The sequence below is a fragment of the Canis lupus genome, chromosome 32, assembly GCF_048164855.1.
Source record: "Canis lupus baileyi chromosome 32, mCanLup2.hap1, whole genome shotgun sequence".
Classification (NCBI taxonomy): Eukaryota; Metazoa; Chordata; class Mammalia; order Carnivora; family Canidae; genus Canis; species Canis lupus.
In genome coordinates, this window is record NC_132869.1 from 30,640,778 (window position 1) to 30,665,640 (window position 24,863).

The 24,863-nt window shown below is 38.4% G+C and overlaps 1 protein-coding gene across 7 annotated transcripts in view; it reads left to right on the forward strand.

The window, feature by feature from the left end:
- Positions 1–24,863, forward strand: part of TLN2 (talin 2) — a 426,489-nt gene that overhangs the window by 196,792 nt on the left and 204,834 nt on the right. Inside the window, exon 4 of one of the 7 annotated variants that reach the window (XM_072808974.1) lies at positions 3,870–3,994. The exons of the other annotated variants lie outside the window; for them this stretch is intronic. The gene's annotated coding sequence lies outside the window, so the exon portion shown is untranslated. The remainder of the gene's footprint in view (positions 1–3,869; positions 3,995–24,863) is intronic. 7 annotated transcript variants of the gene reach the window in all.

Sequence of the window (24,863 nt, forward strand, 5' to 3'; positions counted from 1 at the left end):
TGTACAGCATATTATGTCTGTCTCCTAATTCACTTTATTTTATTTTGCCCATCCCCAAACTCACTTCCCCTCTGGCTGTCATTAGTTTGTTGGTCTCTGTATTTAAGTCTGTTGGATTTTTTGCCGCCTTGTCTTTGTTTTTAGATTCCACATGTAAGTGAAGTCAGTCCTGTGGTATTTGTCTTTCTATGACTTACTTCACTTAGCATAATAATCCTGTAGGTCCATCCATGTTGTATATGGCAAGATTTCTTTATGTTTTGGCTGAGTAATATTCTTTGTGTGTGTGTGTGTGTGTGTGTGTATATATGGATTCTTTTTTTAAAAAAGAGAGTGATTGAGAATTGTTAGAGATGTAAGAAGAGTATAGATTGCTTTTGTATTTGAGAACATTCTCTCAATTTGTTGAGAATTGTCTGGCACTCGCCTCCTCTGGCAGCATTGGTCTTTTTTAGCAATTCACCAAACATTTTATTGAATTTTTATTCAAACAGCAATTCTTTCCTTTAGTGCTCATATTTCATTGTTCCATATCATATTTAGATTATAAATATATAATAAAAATGGCTTGAACATATTTAAGAACATTCTGTATGGGCCTACCCCTCAATGATAGATAAAGCATACCCCTCTTAGAGCTGCTTTAATTTGGCATGTTTTTTAAATTGACCAGGAGACTGTCCACTGTATATACACATGATAGCAAACTGTAGATCACTTCTAAAGCCAGAATTTAAAGACAGTAAAATTCTATAACATTTCGGTGGATTTTCTTTCAGTTTCTTATGTATATGTGCATCTTTGTATGCAGCTTATTACATTATTTTGTTTAGTTCCTGAAATCAGTGATGAATGTCCTCAAAAATAAATACTTGTCTTATCTCTGTTTCATTTCAGTAGACTCCTAGAAATGAAAGTATCCGTTTAAACAGTGTGACCATATTGAAAACCCTTAAAGAAGCTCGTCATACTGACTGCCAAACAAAACAAAACAAAACAAAAAATATATATACCTCCTATGGAAGGAAATGTGTATTTCACTGTTTCTTTCCAAAATGATGAGTGTTCATATCCTGGCTAACATGGTAGAGAATATTTTGTTTGGATGTATATTTTGAAGTTATTATTGAAGATGAATCCCCCCGCTTTATTTTCTTGCCACTTATGGTCTTCTGTGAAAAATCTGTCAGTGTCCTTTAACCATTTTATATTAGGATATTTCATTTTCTGAGCTTTTTAAAGGCTCTAGCCAATATCTCCCTGATAGATAGTAACTTTTTGTCAAGCTATAGATATGTTTTCAAAGTTCATTGTCTCTCTTTGTACTTAGCAATGTTTTTACTTTTTATATTGTATAAAATAAAATAATTTGTGATTTCTTCTCTTGCATTATTTTTAATTTTTAGACCTTTCCTAGTCTGACTCAGGTAAATGATGTAAATCTTACTGTTTTATGCTTTTATTTTTGAAAATACAGCTCTCAATTCATATAAATCTTTATTGCAGTGTAAAATATGAAGCATGATTTAACTTTTTTTTCCAGATCAATTTGCCCAGCACCACTTTTTGATGATCCTCATTTCTTGATAGGGTTCTGATGAAGGTTTTTTCACCTAGAAACATACTATATGCAGTAGACATTGTGTCTGTTTTATTTATCTATTTGTCTTATACCAGCACAAGAATGTAGTCAATTTATGTTTTTATTTTATTTTTTGAGGATGTAATAATTTTAGCTTTATTGTTGATATTAGTATTGGGTGACCAAGGTAACATTTTCTTGCAACATTTTTGTTACTATTTTCAGTACAGTTTCTTTGGAAGTAACTATTTCTAGATAGGTAGTAGCCCAGACTTTGGGTGATTTGTAGGTTTTTCCCACATTTTCATCTCCCTGGGTAATATCACTGGGAATCTTGTGTAAGTTTGAGGGCCTTTGCTGTCCCATCTCCCACCTGAACTTCTGTCGATTATGTTCTTAACATCCTTAACCTCAACCTTTACTCAAAAAGATGCTTTTTGCTATTGCTCTTTGGTCTAGCCTGAGTTGCCTCATTAATCTTATTTTCATAGAAAGCACTTGATGAATAATAATTACTTTGTCAGAAGACAGTGTTGAGATTGCAGGTTCCTATGGCCTTGTGTGGTCATTGCCATCTGGACTAGTTGTGGCAGAGTAGAATTGTCACTCAACTGGGTGTCTTCACATGGTATTTTTAACTTCTCAGAAAAGGAGACTTGACCATGTAGTACACTATATGCCTGTAAAATGTCTCTGTCGAGGTGCAGAGTTGAAAGTAAGGCTTCATGAAGCTCTGATTGTTTAGACTGTCGATTTATAAATCACATTGCACAGGTATTATCAGGAGCGGGGTCAGCTGCTTTCTTTCCAGACTGTCAACGTCATGCATTTGGAGAAAGTTGTACAGCAGCTGAAATATGTCAGAGTAGAAGGCAGAAGTTAGCCGGGCCAGCTGCTTTTGCCACCTCTGTGTTATGGGTGAGATTGGAGGATCTGCCTGAAGGTGACTCCAGTAACTTGCAGCCCATCCTTGGCATGTTCTCCCTCTGGAACCATCCCCTGAATTCCTTTGGGGGATCACTTCCAGGTTTTGACTTCTCAGTCTACCGTCTCCAATAGTTAAATGATACAGACATTTCACCTCCCTAATCCATTATGTAGAGGTACCCACTTATCATTGACTTCACGTTTATAGAGAGCTGATGGAAGGCTTGAAGAAAGAAGAAATAGAACTATACCACAAGCAGGGAGATGCACTGGCTTCTCTCCCCTTCGTCATGCCTCTGCGAGCAGCCCTGTGTGGGCTGTCACACCTGGATCAGAGAGGCCGCCTGCCATAGCCACAGCCCTGGCTGCCACGTGGCACCTCTGACTGCTGAACTGCCTGTCTGTTTGAAGTGTCTGTCACACTGAGCAGCTCTCCACTGGGGTTTCCTTTCATTTTAGTTTGCTAGAACTTGGAAATCAAATGCCTGGGGGGAGTGGAGTAGATTTTAGTGCTGAAGATATAAAGGAAGAAACTGATTCCTTCTATTTAGAGGAAGCATACTCTAGCATTTCCATACGACACTAGGAACAGAGTTGGTAGTCTTACGGATAAAAAGTCTTCTCTGAAAAGGCAGGAGAAACTTTGAGGAGGTCAGCTAATCCAGGCTGATTGTCTCCAATGATTCTTCAGATAGGCATCTCCCTCTTCAGTTAACAACAAAATGGATCATAGTTGCCCAATACCTTGAGAAACATTTTTGCAGACTTATATTTAACTTGAAACTTAACTTGAAAGATTCCTCTCCACATTTTGTTTAGATATTCTGACTTACATCCAACCTCACGGACTACTTTCTAGTACAAGATTTGAAAAATGCTTACAGTTCATTCATTTCTCTTCCCACTCCCTAGCCTTCCCCACTGCCCCCATGGCCTAAAGACAGGCCCGTGGACACGGGCACCTTTTACTGTGAGTTTTTGATGGAGACCGTGGATCCCCAACATTGAGAGAAGACTCAGTAGGAGCCTCCTGTTCAGAGGGCTGGGATGTGACCTTTGTGAACTGGTTGTGTGTTACAGTGCTGTGTATGCATATTGAGGGGCAGGGTTCTCATGGAGGCAGAAACTTCCCCTGAAGTCTAGGGTGCTGGTGCTGCTTGTGTTGAGGGAGTTTGAGTCTCCACCTGCCACTGGAGGAACAGCAGAGTGCAGTGAGCTGGGTGAGTGAGACATTGAGCAGTTCCCTTCTTGCAAACACTGTATGTAATGATCAAGGTGGTGGTTGGTTAAGCCCAGGGAACTTGAAGATGTGAAAGGTTTTCTGAAGCTTTTTGGTTGATTATTCTCCTGATGTGTTCAGTTTTCAGAGTGAAACATCATGCTGAAGACACTGAAAACCTTTCCCAGCTTTTTATGTGTAGAGAAGGAAGGTTTCAGTTAGAAAATGTGCATGAAAATGGCTTCCCTGGACTTGCTATGAAATCTGTGAGTTAAACCCTCAGCATATAAACTAGTTGACAGTATTAAACAGTTGAACTTTTAATTTTTGCAGAAGAACCCAGAAAAACAAATGAGCTGTGGCTTATACTATGACCTGCTCCCTGTTCTCAGTTTGGATTGTAATGTTGCCTGAATGCTGAAATGTTTGATTTTTAAACTGTGCAGCATAGCAACGAGTCTAGGTAAACATGTAGTATGTATTGCCAGTGAATCTTCATTGGGTTAAAGGTGTGAGGAGGGAGGCGGTGCTGTGTGTTTTTCCTGATAAATATCATTTAATTTCCATATTTGGCTCCAGCAACACACCTCTGTTACGTTAGAGAAGAGTGAGAGAGAAATGGACACCGCTGGTGTTGCTTTACTCATAGTTGTGGCTTTTCTTAGCTCATCCTTGGTTTTCTTAAGATGAGGTCACTCACATGCCACACTATTCATTTATCATGGATATGTATATAATATTTTGTATTTTCATATTTCTGCCAAAAGTATTTTTATATCAAAATGGGAGTTGTCCTAAGACTTCAACTTGACTGTTCATTAATTACTGTAGTGGGTTGAAGAGAGTCCCCTCCAAATTCATATCTACCTGAAAACACAAAATGTAACCTTAATGGCAAACAGTCTTTGTAGATGGAGTTACTTAAGGTTGGAGATGAGGTCATACTCGATTAATCCAGTGATTGGTGTCCTTATAAAAAGAGGCAGGACACAGAAGAATCCCACGTGAAGATAGCTCAGAGACAAGGAGTGGTTCTCCTTAGAGTCTTCAGGACACCCCCACCCGACCCCAGCAGCTCTTGATTCCAGATCTAGCTTCTGTAGTTATGGAAGAATAAACTATTGTTTTTTTTTTTTTTAAACTATTGTTTTAAAATACACATTAAGTGGTAATTTTTTTTTTTTTTTATGGCAGCTCTAGGGAACTAATACAGCAACCAATGCAGAATGACCGAGACTGAAGACCCTACCACTTACTGAGCTTTTAGCTAAAGGTGCTCTGATTTGAGCAAGGTTTTAAACTACAGTGTGTATAATCAAGGCAGGAAAATTTTCCATATGCTAGAAGCTCGTTTGGTGTACCTTCCATTTTCATGTGGTCAACATAGCGTAAAAGGTAATTTACTAGAATCTCTGTTGAAAAAAAAAAAATTAAAAAAAATAAAATAAAAAAAAATAAAAATAAAAAAAAAAATAGAATCTCTGTTGAAGGAACTTCCATGGTCTTGTTAATCATGACCTTTGGAATTTGTGGGGAGGGATGCCTGCTACCAGTGTTCTACCAAAATGAATTTTCAGTTCCTTAAACCTGCTTCATGGAGCACCGTAGGATTTCAGGAATTGATTGGGTCTCTATAAAGTACTGATTTATTCACATGATCAGTGCTTGAGGACTCTGGTTAGAGGGTCAACAAATTGCAAACCCTGCAAAAGGTGCAGGTTGATGCTGTGGAGTGATGTCCTTTTTGAGTCTTCAGTGAGAAAGACAACATCTGAGACACAGTTTGCTGCCCCACACTAGTAGGCGAGGAAAAAGGAAAGTCAATACGCAGTTACTGGGAGCAAGGGTAACAGTGTCTTTAAAAGAAGAAAGGACTCATCTGGTCAGTAGAGATAAAAATGTGGTATCTTGCTGACACTGATTCAACCACCCTGTATGCCCCCAGCCCCATATTCTCAAATGTATTTTGGAAGCTTAAATTGTCATAGGTTAGGTTCTCCTGCTGTGAAACTCAGCTATGCAGCTGCTGTATGTTCACCTGAAGTGGTTGTGGAGGTACTTAAATAATGGCAAAGTGTTAGTGAGATGATGCAGTCTTGTACTTCAACATGATCTACTTTGGTTGCATTCATTGGGACAATAGCCTTCTTATTTTCTGTGAAGATCACCCTGACCACAGAGGAATTGGCTCAATATAACAAAACCTCATGCTTCCATTATTAGGCGTTCGAAAGGAATGACTACATTTGGAAATTTCAGCACATAAAATTTCTAGCTAATTCTATAAGGCAGCCTCTCACCAATGAGAGTCAGGATGTAAAGCCAGTTTGGAATGGAGAATTGCTCTCTGCGTAGTTTCAGATAGCATGTATGCACATTCAGGAAAAGCTTACTGTTGTCCAGAAGAAAACCTCCTCTGTCATCCTTCCTAGGAGGCACCACATATGAGCCAGGCTTTTCTTGGTCTGTTTGGGGTAACCTCTGGAGTGTTAATGTCCTTCCTATGCTCCCCTCTGTCCTTTAGATGTAAACCCTACCAGGCATTAGTGACTTTATTTAATCTAGTGTCCTGGGTGTTCCCGTGATTTGGAGGTATTAGTATTCTGAATTCAGAAATGATGATTAGTCTTAATTTGGAAACTGAGAATCAGAAAGTTAAAAAAAAAAATTACTTCAGCTTATACAATTAAAATGAATAAGGACTTATTAAACAGCACAGAAGGAAAGGAATAGAAGAGTGTGTGAGTGAATGTGTGTCAGTGTGTGTGTGTGTGTGTGTGTGTGTGTGTGTGTGTGTGTGTGTAAATATAGGGGAATTTCTCTCTGACGGTTTCTGATTTCAACCATTGGCAACTTTTAGAGGACTCTTCTAGGTCCAGAGGGATTGGGGTTAGGAGATAGCTAGCAGCCAGTCTCCGTTCAGTCTGGCCTGTCAGGATGAGGGCTGAAGAGTGATATGTTTTTCCTTATCTGTTAAACAGGTGCGCCTTCATATGCACAAAGGGAATGCAGAGAAAGTCATGGCTCCTTTCTTCTTTTCAGCAATATAATTAATAAAAAACACAGATTAAATAGTGTAAAATTAGGTAATTTGTTTACTCAAGAATTTTATGTATCTTGTTCTTAAAGTGCAGACAAGTAGTGTTTTGTAATCCCCATCTAACACATACACTCACTGAGTTGTCTAATATATACATTGATTTTTTTTCTGCGTGTGTCAGTGATAAAAGAGACAAAAGCTTCCTTAGTTCTGCACTGTATCATGACTAATCTAACTTTATCTTAATAAAACGAGATGTAGTTTGGGTTTCTCTTGGGCCAGTTCTGTATCCTTAATAACCCCATAAGCTGTCCACATAGCATCCATCACTGCCCAGACCAATTGCTGGGAGGCCTTCGATGTTGCCCATTGCCTCTGTGTACCCTGCACAGCTGGCCCTGAGTGCCAGCAAGCCTTTTTCCAGCTGACAGGACTAATCAGGATGATCAATATGGCCTTACCTCCTCATGGCACAATCACTAAGTGGATTTGCTTTACTTAGTATCCATATGGAGTGACTGTTTGAATGGGCATTGGAGATTTTAACTGAGCCTTCTGCTGATAAACCCATGCCAGGATGGGAAAGAATGAAACATTACCATGCCAATGGAAGCACCCCTCTTGGAGACAGAGTATCCCAAATCAGGTGAGTGTAGGTAAATACTACAGCGCTGTAGAATGTTTTCCAGAGAGTTTTTCATGACTACAGATGAAGGGGGCTATTGGTTTGAACACATGGGGAAAATAATTTGTTTTCATTGAAAATCTCATAGCTTGTAAACCCAAAGAAAGCCTCTCTTCCATGGTTCACCCAGTGATTGACTAATAGTCCCATTTACCAAAACCAAGTGTAAATTTTTAAATGAGTTTTTGCTGGCTATGTCGTTTTAAGAAAATGGTTGTAAGTCCACTCTGTGGTTCATACATGAAATACTAGATGTGGAATGTAAATGTATCTTAAGTGTAAGTCATAGCCAATCCACACCAATACACTTAAGTTTAGACCATTAGCTGTGAGGTTACTGCTAATACTGATGTGGAAAAAAATTCAGAATACATTTTCTTCTAGTCCTTTGTTGCTTAAAAAGTTGACTGTCATCATTAGGTAGCTTTTCATTAGATTTAGAACCTTTAGTTTTTGCTTTTGAGTTCATATGTTTCATTTGGGGGTGAGAAGATAGCTGGTAAGAGAGTAAAATAGGGAAGAGAAATATGGACTCTAATTTTTGGAAGTACTGTTGATTTGTCATTCCCTCAAAGAGTTGACCCATCAAGTTCATTGCTAATGTTAGATCTGCCCTTAGTTCATCTTTATTGGGTATATTATTATAATTTTCCTGTCAACTGTATAATGGCTGAGATTCTGGATTTCCACTGTTGCCCTAACCACAGCAGTGAGTAAGGAATATGATATCTCAACAGGAGCCTGAGGATATATCTTAAGGGCCCTACTCCAAGTGGTTTTATAATAGAACTACATGAGAATTTTGTATTCTACTTGGATATAATATATTGGTGTTGGTTTTAAATGGCTAGTTTAACCTTCCTTAGATCCAGGAAGATTGACCCTGTTGGGCCTGCAATTTTATATACTTTTTGCAAAGGGTTTTATATTTATTTATTTGTTCCCAGATATGAAAAAAGTAGTCTTTGATGGCTTGCAATATTACTTCTCTGATGTATTTAAAAGTTACTGTGGTGGGATCCCTGGGTGGCTCAGTGGTTTGGCTTCTGCCTTCGGCCCAGGGTGTAATCCTGGAGTCCGGGGATCAAGCCCCATATTGGGCTCCCTGTATGGAGCCTGCTTCTTCCTCTGCCTGTGTCTCTGCTTCTCTCTGTGTCATTCATAATAAAAAAATAAAATCTTAAAAAAAAAAGTTACTGTGACGCTATAGGAAGTTTGTTGCTTCTCACCTCATAAAATAAGCTATCTTGAATGAATCGTCCTTTCTGTGCACAGAAGGATGGAATGTTTTGGCCTGGGAAGGGCTAGAAGTAGGAAGGTCTCAAACGTGGTGTAGGCTATGTCAGGGTGCTGTTGTGTTGCTTTGTCTCAGACACTGGTCTCTTGAAAAGCATATGGTTTTTCTCTTGGGGGGTGGTGAGAGAGGAGATAAAATATCACAGTTAAGAGGGAAGAACAGAAATGGAAGAAATGGGTAAGCTTTGACAGTTTCCCTCTGCTGCTTTGTCAAGCTGTCTTAGAGCACCAGAGTGCTGACAATTCCTCAGCAGTCCTATGTGTAATGTCAAAAGTGTGTGTGCGTGGGCAGTTATACACATAAACACATGATGAGAGGAAAGGCAAGAAGAGGACTGACTTCAAAAAAAAAAAAAAGTTGGAGACTAGAAATATACCATGTTAATGTGACATGTACTGACCAAATAGGAAAAAAACAAAAACAAAAACTAAAAAACAAAACACACAGCACAGCTAAGAAAGATGAAGCCCGTTTCAGAGGCTGTTGCCTTGAACTGCTGGAGCAGTGACCAGAAAGTTCCTGGTTCCAATAACACTCTAGATTTCCCTTTTTTTGGCTGCCTAAGGGGGATTATTGTCAAGTTTGGGGAATAATTAGAAAATGCAGGAGTGTGTATTGTCCTTCTGCTGGTCGTCAAGGTTGATGTGGGGGTACCAGTGAGGCAATATTGGGAAAACCCATCTGCAGATGTCATTGCTTACATCTTGCAAACCATGTAAAGCCCCTGGGACTTAGCTTTTGACTAGCAGATGTGCATATTGGCCTTCAGACTGACTCGGGCCCCTGACCTACTTTTCTGATTACACAGGCCTAAATGAACGTGTTAGGAAAGCTTTTCCAAGTTGGAGTCATCCTAATCACAACTGGAACTCTTCAAAGTGCTGACTGTGGTGGCGCCCCTTTCAGTGAGGTATGGCCAGGCTTTGGTGGCTGCCTTGTAAGCTGAGGACTTCTCACTATGAGAGACCTAATTATACATTATTCATCTGTGTAATTGAATTAAAGGTGAAGAGGGCATAGGCTGTGGTTAGGACAAGGACTGGGAGGAAATGCCTTTTGCCATGAGCTGATTTTAGAGGTTTCAGCATCCATTCCATTAGAGTGCAGTGTGCTGGAGAGCCAGGAGGAAGCCAAGCAGCTCCTGGGAGCAGCTAGGCTCCTGTGCCCTGGTAAGGGCAGGGAGAGGACAGGAACTCCCATAGCATATGTTTTAGGGGTGGTTGGGAGGAACTTGGGCTAAAGCTGATGGGCAAGGAGGAATTTTAAATACAGCCACCTGTCTTCTCAAAGTTTAGGACTCTTTCAAATCCAGCCAATCTGGGTTTCCGTGTCATCAGCCTGGCTTTCAGGCTGTGCTCTGCTGAAGTCATTTTGCTGGAGAGATGCAGAGATCCAAGTGTGTGCAGATGAGAATGGATCTGGAGGAAAGATGGTAGGCCACTCATCTATGAATGTACAATAGAGGGAGGCCAAGGACATGGAAGCTCTAGGGAGGGTAGACCTGCATCCCCCATGAAATCCATTTACATTTGGTGCTGGACAATGGGCAGATACCACATTTTTTCCACAGCCAGAGGGTGAGTTTGAGAGCACATGTCATCCTACAGCCCTTGCCTTCAAATCATTCATTCTCATGGTCTTCAAGCATTTGGAATAATAGTTTATATAAATGTACAAGGGAGGCAATTAGCACATAAAAGACCTTTTAACAGGAGCTGGTCAAGCATTGTGTCAGTTATTCGATACACATAGTTTTTCAGAGTAAAAATTCAGTGTAATATCTGATAGAATTGTGTCTTCTGTGGCTTAGGAAAATACAATTTTGTTACTTTTCATCCATTTGAATGGACAATTTAAAAAAGGGTGCTTAAAGTCCACTTTGCTGGGATGATAATATAGTTTGACATTTATCAACACCTCCCCCATGGAAGTTAACAGTCAAAAGCCTGGGCAGGCCAAAGCATTGTGGACTGCAGTGTGGAAAATACATGAACATAATCAAGACTACCCTTTATTATTTTCTTCTCTAATTCTAAAATCTGAGTCCTTTGAGACAACTGAACACAAGTACCTGAGGCCAAAGTCCACTTTCTCCCTGCTACCGGCAAGCTTGACAGCCAGGTTTTGTACCTCCACGTAAGCACTGGATGTTGGCAGGCCATTCTGAGATCACCTTGTCCTTACACAGAAGGAGAGGGAGACTTGGATAATAAATGTCTTGTCCAAGGACACACAGTTCTTAGCGGCCCATGTCCTGCAAAGTCAGATGAGAGCTTTTAGTTGGATCAGGTATCTGTGACTACTGGCATGAAGTTGGCATAGAGAGGAAACTAAAGATGTCATGAATTGTGTTTGGTACTGAATGGCAGACACATAGGGGAAAGGCTTCAGGAGTGTGGGATTTAGTTTCAGCACAAGGACAAATACCAATACAAATACAAATACCAATACTTTCTTCTTGGCAGATACTCAATTTTATTAAAAGTATTTTAAACTCTGCCCTACTAAAATAAGATTGCGGGCTTGTTTTTTGAGGGTTGAAAGGAAGGACTAAGGTGAGTGCTGGTGGTAAAAGAAGCAAAGAATGTCTCATTTTATGAGATGCTTATGCCAGCCACGCCTTTAATACACATGCCTTTTAAAATTTCATTATCACCAAAGGCTAATGCAGTTCTAGTAGTTAGATCATTTTGTTTCTTGGCAAAAGAGAATTCTTAAGGGGATGATCCATCGTCTGGATGTGCAAGAAGAAAGGTTATATGTTAAACTCTCTATATCATTCTGCCCTTTGGTAGGATGCAGTTGTACCCCAGATACTTCAGTTGCTCTCATCATGAGAATTTATAGGTATGCCATTTCTGTCTGGATTTCTCTTTGTCCCTCCTGATAGAGGGAGTTGATGAATTTTGGGAGCCAGCCAAGCAGGGAATTAGGTAAGCAAAGTCTTTATTTCTGCTTTTACCTTTTATTCATAGAATAGTAACGTTTGATAGTTGCAATTATACTTGAGATAAGTGAAGAGGCTTGCCACATACAGAATCATATTGTAAAACATTGATTTTGCTTTTTAGAGGGTAGCAGAAATTGAACTGCTGTTGCATCAGAGACCTTATTTTATCTTATTTTATTATTATTTTTTTAGAGACCTTATTTTAAAAATAGAGCCATACTGAACACATGCAAAGGGTTTTGTCTCTTAGCTATGCCAGAATTACCTCTGTTTATTTGAATTTTAAAAATGGGTTATTTTGCCAAGTACATTAATTTTCTTTGCCTTTTCCAATTTCTCCAAGGTTTTATTTATTTATTTTTAAGAAAGCATCTTGTTAAAACTTCCAGAATGAATTATTTTTATTAGGCAGTTTTCGGCTTGCTTATTTGCCCCTCTCAATTCTCTCCATGTAGAGATGGCATTTTTTTCTGTGGCTTATGTCCAGTGAAGCTTGGAAGTATTTAGCATTGGATTTAATCCATTAAGATTCTGACTGTATTGTGACTTTAGTTTTCAATAGAGTAAATTACAAAAAGGATGAAATCATACATGAGCTATCAACATGGAAAGTGAGCATTCTTCTTTTCTATAGTCCTGATGTAGAAGTCAGCATTTCACATTTGTTCCATAATACATAATACTAAGCCTCTTTCTACTGAGAAATTTAACAAAGATGCTAATTGATAGTCATTGTTCTATTTAAGTCTCATGTTGCAGATACTTAGTCTTGGTAACAAGGTGAGAACTGTAATTTTTCACGCTTATACTGATAATTCACTGTATACTTCTGGGGTAAGAGGAAAATTATTGTAGTTTTCAAACTGTTCACATACCCACTGAGGCATCCTTGGCCTTTGAAAGCAACACATTGGGATTTGACTGCATTGTTATTCTGAAGTAGCTTATATAAGTAAAATACCAAGTAGACAATGCTGTTGAAACAGGAACAAAAGTTGAAATAATACTTAGCACATCATGTACAGTAAGCTTTCAATAAGTATTTGTTGAATTAAATGTAATTATTATAATTATGTACGAATTATCGTAGAGGTCATATGCTGTCTCCAAGTCTGTCCTAAAAGATTTTTCTAAGAAAGTTCTGGATATTAAGTAAAGTCTTGCTGTTTATTGTAGTTAAGATCCAGGATTAGAAGAAGGGTTGGATGTTTCTGTGCTCTAAATATGAGGAAAGAGCAAATGGGAAATTGACCTCCCACTCATAAACCCTTGTTCATTGAGGCTAAGTAGACATTAAGTGACCCGGGTATAAGAGGTGTTTGGTATTTTAGAGCTCTTCAGAGGAGTTTTTATTTGGTAACCTCTTAGAGGGCCAGTCAACTGGTAAGACCAAAGTTCTTATAGAATCAGAGCACAGTCCTGGGTGTCCTAAGAAGAATTGGTCCTAAAATAATCGGATTCCATGGTACCATCTTCTCTCTGGAATTCCATGTCTTGATCACCTGCATGGTTTCCCCCAGACGATCCTGGTTACATAACTCTAGTATTATGTAACTTTCAGTTTTACATTTCCCAGATTTGATAGTGGACCAAAATTTAGGTAGACTTCATCTAGACTCTACTGCTTCCTTGGTGTCACCAACTGTTTGTGGTCCCTGGATGGCATAAATGAGATAAATATTATATGCCTAGCACATCATGGATGATCAGTACATGGTGTTTCTCTCTCTGTGTGAGATGGTGCTTCTCCTTGACCACATGTGACTCTTACTGAGATTATACCAATTTTAAGGGCTGGCTTCTTCTTAGAAAAGAACCCTGAACCTGAGCTTCAGGACTGGTGTTACCAGTCATGACTTTTGTTTTTAAAGTTTCCTTTTTTTTTTTTTTTTTGGCCTGTCTTCCTATATTGATATCTACTAGTTTTGTGGAGTTTCTATTTTCCCCAAACGAGGCATTTTCTGAAGTTTTCCTGAAATTCTGAGAGAGATCAGCATGAGGCTAAGCTATAAGCTGAGGGCCACAGTTTTATTTGGATTGCAAGATCGTGGCTCAGAGCAGATCTTCTCAAAATGTTGTTTCCCCTAAGAATAAGGGATATATTGATTTTGTATATTTTCTGCTCACCCTCTCACATCTTTCCAAATATGTTTTTGAGTACATTGTGCTTTCCTTCACTTTCGTAGTGTTTGGAGAACACAATAAAAGGTAAATATTAAGCTATTAAAAAATAAAGATCCAGGCAGCTGATAAAACAGAGTTCTAACCCACGTAAGCCTTGGAAAAGTCCCTTAGAAAACACATGAACATTCCTACTGAGGATGCATAGGCCATTTTAACACCTCCTTATTCTTAATTCAGAGATCTCTTCTTTCTGTATCTTTGAGGAAATTTACTATTTATTTGGTGAGGTGATAGCCCTTTGTATGACATGGAGATTTGTCAGGATGGTCAAAATTAAATCTAGTGTCACAGAAGTGGCCCTGTTGGAATATTTTATTAGATCTGTTGGCTCCAGCATATTTGACTTTTTTTTTTTTTTTTTTTTTTTAAGGACTTACGTCATTAACTGCTTAACTCCTAGAGATTGAAACACTTTCTGGGAAACCATCCTTACTTCTAAGCTAGTTGATTAGGTCTTAGGGTTAGGGACTGTGACTTAGGTATTTATATATTAGGGTTAGCAGAGTGCAGGCTGTGTTACTGGTATTCAGTACTGTTTATTTCATTGATGTTGATAGTTTTAAGGTGGTATTCCTTAAGCTGAAATCTTCTTTCTCCTTGGCTAGTCATTTGAAAATCCCAGAGCACTGAACTCCATCCCAGTGCTCAAAACACTGAATTTCTGTAATTACTGAAGGGAATTTCAGATGCATCAAGGAAAGTTCAGTTGCTGTCCTCTCTTCTTGTGTATATAAATTAAACTTAGATATGGAATTCTCTGGCTTTTCCCTCACCTCCACCATTCAGTGAAAGTGAAGAGAAAGCTCTTTCTTAGGTTTGAAAGCTGATAGTGAAGTGCATGGCTTGCTCAGTCCCTAGAGCATATAACTCTTGATTTATGGGTTGTGAGTTTGAGCCCCACTTTGATGTAAAGCCTACTAAAATAAATAAATAAATAAATAAATAAATAAATAAATAAATAGCTGATAAAAGACTAAATTTGGATCCTTTCCTCAAACTATACATAAAAAATTTAAAATGGATCAAAGATTCTAAGTTGTAGGAGCTATAAGACTACAAAACTCTTAGAAGGAAATATAGGTGTAAATCTTTATGACCTTGAATTGGGCAATGATTTCTTAATTATGACACCAAAAGTATAAGCAATGAAAGGAAAAAATGGACTTGATCAAAACTGAAAGAACATTAGGGCATGAAAGGACAGTCAAGTAAGTGAAGAGACCATGTATAGAATAGGAGAAAATGTTTGCAAATTATATGGAAAAAAAACTCTGATGATGTAACAACAAAAAGGGAAATAATCTTTAAGATGAATAAAGAATTAGAATAACTATTTCCAAAGAAGATATTCAAATGATCAATAAGCACATTAAAGAATGTTCAAAATCATTAGTCTCGGGGAAATGCAAATCAAAACCATAATAAGAAACCACCTCACCTTATAGAGTGGTCATAATAAAAATGACAATGACAAGTGTTGGGGAGAATTTGGAGAAACTGGAATCCTACAGATGTCTGGAGGAAATGTAAAAGGTGCAGCTGCTTTGGAAAAAGAGGCAGTTTCTCAAAAGATGAAACAAAGAATTACCATATGACCCAGCATTTCCACTCTGGTATATGCTCAAAAGAAGAGAACTTTGAGAATTGCATCTCATGAAAAAATTTTTTGAAGATTTAATTTTTTAGAAAAATTTGAGATTTATAATAAAACTGAGAGGAAGGTACAGAGATTTTCCATGTACTCCCTGTTCCCACACGTGCACAACCCCCCTCAGTTACCAACATCATCTAACAAAATAGTATGTGCATAGCCTTTTTTACTACAGATAAACTACATCATAATCATCCAAAATCCATAGTTTAAAGAGTCACTTTGGTGTACATTAAATCAGTTTAGATAAATATATAATGACATATATCCATCACTATAATATACAGAATAGTTTCACTGCCCTAAAAGCTCTTTGCTCTACCTACTTAACTCCACCCTTGCAACCACTGATCTTTTTATTGTATCCTTAGTATTATGTTTTCCAGAATGTCATATAGTTGGAATCACATGATATGTAGCATTTTCAGTTTGGCTTTTTTTCACTTAGTAATATGCATTTAAAGTTCTTCCATGTCTTTTCATGGCTTGATAGCTTATTTCTTTTTAGTGTTAGATGATAATTCATCATCTAAATGTACTGCAGTTTACTAATACATTCATCTACGGAAGGCACATCTTGGTTGTTTTCACGTTTTGGCAATTATGAATAAAGCTTTTAACAGGTTTTTTATGTGGATATAAGTTTTCAACTCCTGTGGGTAAGTGTGCAGGTTCATATGTGGACATAAGTTTTCAAGTCCTTTGGGTAAATACCAAGGAGTGTGATTGCTACATCGAATGATAAAAGTATATTTAATTTTGGAAGAAACCACCAAACTGTCTTCCAAATTGGCTGTACCATTTTGCATTCTCTCCAGTGTGGGGATAAGAGTTGTTGTTTTTCCACATGCTCACAAGTTTTGTCAGTGTTCTAGTTATTGGCTAACCTAATATGTATGTAGATATGTATCTTGTTTCAACTTAGATTTCCCTGATGACCTATACTGTGGAGCGTCTTCTCTCTCTTTCTTTCTTTCTTTTTCTTTCTTTCTTTCTTTCTTTCTTTCTTTCTTTCTTTCTTTCTTTCTTTCTTTCTTTCTTTCTCTCTCTCTCTCTCTCTCTCTCTCTTTCTTCTTTCTTTCTTTCTTTCTTTCTTTCTTTCTTTCTTTCTTTCTTTCTTTCTTTCTTCTTTTTTTTTAAGATTTATTTATTTTTGAGGGGTTGGGGAAGGGGCAAAGGGAGAGGGAGAGAATCTGAAATGGAAAGTCGGACACTTAACCAACTGAGCTACCCGGACATCCCTGTGGAGTGTCTTTTCATGTGTTTATTTGCCATCTATAGATCTTCTGAGATGTCTGTTAAGGGCTTTGACCTATTTTTAAATGAAGCTGTTTGTTACTGAGTTTTAAGAGTTACTTGTATATTTTGGATAATAGTCTTTATCAGATGAGTTTTTGGCCAATATTTTCTCCCAATCTGTGGTTAGTCTTCTTAGTCTCTTGATACTGTCTTTGAACAGAAGTTAGGAAATTTTATGAAATCTAGCTTTTCAATAACTTTTTTCATATGTCATGTCCTTGATGTACCTAAAAAGGCATCACCATATTCAGGGTCATCTAGGTTTTCTCCTATGTTCTAGGAGTAGTTTAGTTTTATTTTAGATTTAGGTCTGTGATAATATTTTGAGTGAAGTCTTGTTAAGGTTATATTGTCTATTATCTAGATTTTTTTTTTTAATGTGGTTATCTAGCTGTACCAAAACCATTTGTTAAGAAACTATCTTTACTTCATTGTATTGCTTTTGGTCCTTTGTCCAAAGATCAGTAGATTATATCCATGGAGGTCTATTTTGGGGCTCCTTCTGTTCCACTGGTCTATGTGTGTATATACTGTGAAAGGATCCTGGGTTAATTAGATAAATATATAATGATATATATCCATCATTATAATATACAGAATAGTTTCACTGCCCTAAAAGCTCTTTGCTCTACCTACTTAACTACACCCTTGCAACACCTCGATCACTTCACATATTTACCTTTTACCTTTTTTCCCCTTTCTTCTTTTTCTTTTTCTTTTCTTTTTTTTTGGTAAGGACATTTAAGTTCTACTTCCTAAGCAAATTTCAATTAAGCAATACAGTGTTATCAACTATAGCCACACTTAGACTCTAAGACAGTATTCTTCTTTAACAGAATATTTGTCCCTTTTTTTACCAGCCTCTCCCTAATTGCCCTGCCCCCAGCCCCTGGCAGCTACTTTTCTACTGTGTTTGTAAAGTTTGACTTTTTTCCCCCTTATTCTATGTGTAAGTGAGATCATGTGATATTTGTCTTTATCTGTCTGGTTTATTTCACTTAGCATAATGTTCTTTTGGTTCATCTATGCTTTCACAAATGACAGGATTTCCTTCTTTTTAAAGGTCAAATAATATTCCATTCTATACATAGATGCACCGTATTTTCTCTATCCCTTTATGAACACTGGAGTTGTTTCCATACCATGGCTATTGTGAATAATGGTGCAATGAACATGGGGATGCTATAGTCAGTCTTAAAGTCAAGTGTTTCTTTAATAGTGTATTGGCTACTCTGGGTCCTTTGCCACTCCACAAGACTTTAGAATCACTTTGTTGATATCCATAAAGTAACTTGATGGAGCTTTGATTGAGATTGCTTTGAACCTATAGACCAGGTGGGACAGAACTGACACCTTGATAATATTGAGTCTTTTGGGGCAGCCTGGGTGGCTCAGTGGTTTAGTGCTGCCTTCAGCCCAGGGCCTGATCCTGGAGACCTGGGATCGAGTCCCACGTTAGGCTCCCTGTATAGAGCCTGCTTCTCCCTCTGCCTTGTGTCTCTGCCTCTCTCTCTGTCTCTGTCTCTCATGAATAAATAAATAAAATCTTTGAAAAAAGGAAAAAAATATTGAGTCTTTCTATCCAGGAACATTGATTATCTCTCCTTCTATTTACTTCTTTGATTTCCTTCATCTGATTTTTGTACTTCTTTTCCTACAGATCTTTGTTAGATTTATACCTGAGTATTTCATTTAGGGGAGGTGCTAATGTCTATGGTATTGTGTTTTTAGTATTAGTTTCCACTTGTTCTTTGTTGGTATACAGGCAAGCAGTTGACTTTTTATATTAGCCTTGTATCCTACAACCTTGCTGTAATTATGAGTTCCAGGTTTTTTCTGTCAGCTCTTTTGGATTTCCTACATAGTGGATTATGTCGTCTGCAAACAGTTTTATTTCTTCCTTCCCAGTCTGTATACTTTCTGTTTCCTTCTCTTACCTTATTTATTGCATTAGCAAGAGCTTTCAGTGCAGTGTTGAAAGGAGTGGTCAAAGACGATATCCTTGTCTTTTATGTGATCTTAGTAGGAAAGCTTCAAGTTTCTCACCATTAAGTATGATGTTAGCTGTAGGTTTTTTTGTAGATAATCTTTATCCAGTTGAGGAAGTTCTATTACTACTGACTGACAGTTTCTATTGTGAATGGGTATTGAAGTTTGTCAAATGCTTTTTCTGCATGTATTAACATAATCAGGTGATTTTTCTTTTTTGGTTTGTGTAAGTGAACTAGCCTAATAGAAAGCAAGACAGTTGAGGAGGGCCAACCAAGCATTTTGAGAGCTCAATGAGGTCTTGACAGCGCCCTCCCTGGATTTTGGTTTTATAATCATCTCACCAGAGTTTCACTCTTTCCCACCAACCCAGTCAGGCTGGTAGAACTTAGCCTTAAGAGCATCTATCTCAGAGGAAGAGTTCCACAGACTTAAAGGCTCTGATCACAGATGAAGGTACTCAAACAGCCACTCTTTAGTCATCTGAGCCTGAGTTTGTTTTGACAGGAATTTTTTGTTTTTCTTACTGCTCTCTGTGGATGTATCTCAAAGCAACTTAATATTTGTTGGGGTGGGGGTGGGAATCTGCATTTAGTTGATGCGTGACCTGGTGATTTGCGTTCTACCGTTAACCTTTTTTTGCCTTCTGATTTTTATGTACCATATAACTAAATCAATAAAGAGAATGGAAAAATAGCTCTGTTTAACATTTCAGGGGTGATGGAGTAATGTTGTCTATAAATATTTATATATTCCTGAGAAGATGCCTTTTTCTTCTGACATTTAGACTGACTCATGGAGAGATTCACCACTGGGGAGGAAAGAGAATAAAGAAACTTTTTTTTTTCCTCAGTAAATTTATACGTGTCTTTCAAAGGTAAACAGAAGAAAATTCAAAAGGATTTTTCATTATAATAGGTTTTTTTTTTTTTTTTTTTTTCTGGAGCATTGAAATATTTAGCCAGTCTTTTCTCATCTAGGATAGTAACTGGGGAGACATGAATGTGTAATTGAATGCTTCCCCAAATCCAAATAGATGAGTTTGGCTTCTAGCTTCTTGTGTGTCCCACAGCTTCCCTTCCTTCTATCCAGCTTACCCTCTCTCTCTCTGCACCTGGTCTCTCCTGCTTTCCTTATGCCTCCTTTCTCCTGGTCTTGGCTTCATTCCTGTCTGCCTGAGTCACTGCCTCCCACATTACTGGTTTGTCAGCCTCAGTAATGGATAGAGACCCTCTGGGCAGCCCAAAACCCAGCCCCAGTAAGTGCTCACCTGCCTTTCCTGGGGAGGGTAGAAGCCTGGTCAGGGAGCCTTGGATGCAAAGCTGTGCTTCCTTGCTTGGAAGCTCCTTGAGCATGCTTTCTGCATTTCAGAAATCTGTCAGGCAAAGAGAAAGCTATGCTCCTTTATTTGGCTTGAGTTTCTGCAGCCTGGTATGGAGAAAGTGATTATATACCTCCTCATCAGAGATAGGTCTTCAGTGACTAGAAACTAGGAGGTTGATTTTTACAAACATACAAAGTTTGGGGAGTAAAAGTCTTTTTGAAATGTGGGGCCATAATATTTTAAAATTGAGACCAACCCTGAGAAAGTTGACATCCACTGAAATAATGGAGCAGACTGAGCACTCTTCTGCTGTGGGGGGTGGGGGGGCGTTCTCATGACCTTCTTTGGTGCAGGGGACCCAGAGTTAAAATGTAGTAGTCCTCTGAGGACTTTATGACAAAAAATGGGACCCACCATGTGAAATTTTAAGAGGGCTTGCTCAATGAATTCTTACTAAGTCTTATTTAAGCCTTCTATAGCACAAATAATCATCTATCATCTTTTCAAGTTGAGAGTTTTATAGTGAAGTATCTTTAGTAGTCAAGTATATGTATATGTGTGTGTATATATGTGCATATGTGTGCATACATATATGCACACATGACGGTAATGATAAAATCTGTCCACTCTATGTGGTGATGTGAGGACCCACAAGATTACAGCAAATGCTGCCCTTAACCACCAGTAACAAGTGGTTAATGGTTAGAAATCCTGGTTAGAAGTTACATGTACTTTCTTCTTCTTGCATATGAATTTAAATTTATTCTCTCAGCTTTCAGGACAACCCTGTTTTGAGGCTTTCAGTTGTTATAGGCAAATAATTAACATAGGTCATAGCAGTGTCATGCAGATGACTTGTTGCCACCATGTTGGGTGGCACTAAAGTTGGACAGCTCTTGCTTGTGCTGTGGTTTCTTCTTATTCTGATGGTATCTTACCCATTTAGATGTTGCCTAGGAATATTCAGAAGGATCCAGACTAATCCTGGAGCCCTTCAGAAGCCTTAGAGATTCCCAGCCACGCAAATTCTTTGAGCCCTGACATCATCCTGGAATCACTGAGGCACTAGAAAAACTTTTGTGATCAGGGTAACATTGGCCCTTATTACAGATTCATTCCCCTATTTTGCTTGTTGGGGTCCTCCCTGTACAAGGAGTAGCATCTGGTCTAGTGAATGGTAACTCAATGAGTATATATGGGTGAATAAATGAATGATTGCATTCTATAAGAAACAAGCATTTTGTACACTATTTCACTTTAAGTAGTTGGCTTCCTGCTGTCCTGAGAAGCAGTCAGGACTGAAACCTATGGCCTCTTTTTTTAAATCAGTTCTACGGAAGATTTTAGAACTAGAGTACCCATAATATCTCTCTGGTTTAAAGTTTTTGCACATCTAAAACCTGAGTCATAAATTATCCCACTGACCTCCTTTTAAGCAAAGAAGAAGAAAAAGAATAGCATAAGCAGGACATGTTAGGCTGGTTTTCAGGGAAGAGCCATGACATTACCTTTCCTACTCTCTCTGCTGGCTTGACAACTGTCAGTTACTTGATTTTCTATCATCTTGGGGTAAAGAAAAACCTTTCAGATTCTGTATTTTAGTTTTTTCCAAACAGGTCGTGAAGCATTAACAATAATGGTAGCAGCATATACTGTGGTTTAGCTTTGCTAATAATAAGATCTTTGCTATATGTTAAGTGAGTTTTGCAAGGACTGAGACATAGTGTGTTTATGCATAACTCTGGAATCATCAGGTCACACAGGCCCTATGTTATGGTACTGCTGTTCAGACAGTGGCCTCCCAATCCAAATTTGTGTTCTGACTCCCAGTCCAAAAGTGTTGTTGTTGTTGGGGTTTTGTTTTTGTTTTTTAACAGAGCTATAATTTCTTTTAGATACTTGTTCCTCTGTAATAAAAAAGAAAGAAATCAGGTGGAGGAATTGCATCCACCTATTTATCAAATAATTGCTGAAAATCTGTGCAGTGTTGAGAAAAGTAAATAATTGTGGGCTCTGGGGATGCCTGGGTGGCTCAGCAGTTAAGCATCTGCCTTCGGCTCAGGGTGTGATCCTGGAGTTCCAGGATCAAGTCCCACATCAAGCTCCCTGCATGGAGCCTCCTTCTCCCTCTGCCTGTGTCTCTGCCTCTGTCTCTCTCTAATGAATAAATAAATAAAATCTTTAAGAAAAATAATTGTGGGCTCTCAAGAAGCTTGCCATTACATAGGGAAAGTAGGCTCAGAAACAGTTACTCAGTGTTGAGATTTTATGGAATACCTACTCATCTGACAGGCCCTGTACTAGGCCCTGGGGTCACCAAGTCCTGGGTGGTGAGTACTATCTGTGAGGGAGTAGAAGGATGTGACAAACTGAGTCATGAACAAAGGGTAGAACTCCCCCCAGGTGGAAGGGTAATTTTTTCTGAAGCTCTGGAATGCTGCCCTTCTCCTTCATCTATCCAGTCCTGTCCATTGTGTAAGACTGAACTTCTATCTCCTCTTCAGCCTGATGTTATTCTTACCTGACTCGACCCAAAGTTTGACTCTTCCTCCCATGGATCCTTTTGGTTCTCTTGCCATTGAGTCTACATTCCCTGCCATCCCCCCACCCCTGGTAATTTCTACATGCAATGTGGGGCTCAAACTCATGACCCTGAGATCAAGAGGCCTATACTCTCCTGACTGAGCCAGCCAGGTACCCCGCTACATTCTTTTTTGGAATATTGTGAATTTCCTGGCATCAAAAGGCCCAGGGAGCTTCCTGTTTCTTTATACAAGGGAAAGGATGATCTTACAAGGAAGAGAACCATTCCGTTTCATTAGAATTAGAGTAACTGAAAGTTGTCTTGTGTTGTAGTTGGATTTATTTATTTATTTTTTTTGAAGATTTTATTTATTCATGAGAGACACAGAGAGGCAGAGACATAGGCAGAGAGAGAAACAGGCTCCCTGCGGGGAGCCCCATGTGGAACTTGACTCCAGGACCCCGGGATCACAACCTGAGCCAAAGGCAGACACTCAACCACTGAGCCACCCAGGTGCCCCCAAAGTGGATTTATTTAATTCAAAGAAAAGTGTGTATGATGACTAAAGCTGAAATCAGTCAAACTCAAAAGATGTTTCACCACGCCAATAAAATGCTTATAGAGTCTCATCCATGCCTGCCTCTCAGGATGCTAGGTACTACACATTTTCTGTCATACCATCCTACAATGACCAGCGTTCTCTACACTGCAGTCTTGTTTTGTTTGGTAGTAATGAAGCAAGGCCCTGAACCCTGGACGTAGATATACCCAGATTAGAGCCCTCCACAGCCCCTCCATGGCTTAGTACTATTTTAACTGTGGACAGAAAGTATCCATATGCATATGCCTATGTGTTTTGCCTACACCAATATCTGCATCTATGCCTACATGTACATGTTAATAAGTACAGCATATATATAATTTCCCTGCAGATAATAACACATATTTGACTACACTGTTAGTCAGTTTGTGTCAAAATTGTACTGATTTCCTATAGTTAAGAAAATTATACTAATTAAAATCTGAATTGAACCATAATTAGCCTGATGTATTAGTTTACTGAGGCAGCCATAACAAAGAACTGCGAACTGGTGGCTTAACCAACGAAAATGTATTGCCTCTCAGTTGTGGAGGCTAGAGGTCCCTGATCAAGGCATCCTTCTGAGGGCTATGAGGGGAGGGTCTGTTCCAGGCCCCTCTCCTTGGCTTGACCACCATCTGGTACCAGTGTCTGCTCCCATTGCCTTTCTTCTATGCGTGTCTGTGGGTACACATTTCCCCTCTATAAGGACACCAGTCATTTTGAATTAGAACCCATCCTAATGGCCTTATTTTATCTTGATTATCTACCCTAAATACCCTATGCCAGCAAGGTCCCCTTCTGAGGTTCTAGAGGTTAAGACTTTGACATATGAATATTAGGAGGGTGGGGGGAAGGAAACCGTGCCAGCAATAACACTATGTTAGGTATCATATTTGATGAGTATCAATTTTACAAGCCATCGCTGGCATGACAAAATATTGTGGCATAATCCCTATAGATAAACACTTTCAAAGTCAGAAAATTATTTCATCTTGCCATTTCTTTAAGGATCCTTATCCTTTATTATTTCTTCTTCTTCTTCTTCTTCTTCTTCTTCTTCTTCTTCTTCTTCTTCTTCTTCTTCTTCTTCTTCTCCTTCTTCTTCTTCTTCTTCTTCTTCTTCTTATTATTATTATTATTTATTTTGGTCTCTGCATTTCTTTTATTTTTCCAGGCTATATCTTAAATTTTATGTTTTCCAAGAATTAGTCCAGGTTGTAGAGAATAAGTGCAATACTATCTCAAAATAGTACTTGAAAATATTTTGTTACATTCAACTGTGCTGTTAAGAGTTGACCATTCAGTGTCCTCTCCATGGGATATGTTTGTTTCTTCCCCATGTTCTTGATGAAGTACTATTTATGGATACAGACCTAAATTTGATTTGGTTTTATTATTTGGAAATGTAAGTCTTATCCATAACTCACTGATAAAATTGGCCAAGACTTTTGATTTGGGTTTAGTAAGTATAGGAAAATGGTACCCTGTCAGAGTACTTGAATTTAGTTAATATCTTCTTTGTAATTCTGACTTGATCCACTAAGCAGTTCTAAAAACTTGAGTTTACAGAAAACAGAGCATTGATATTTGATATTTACTATATGTATAT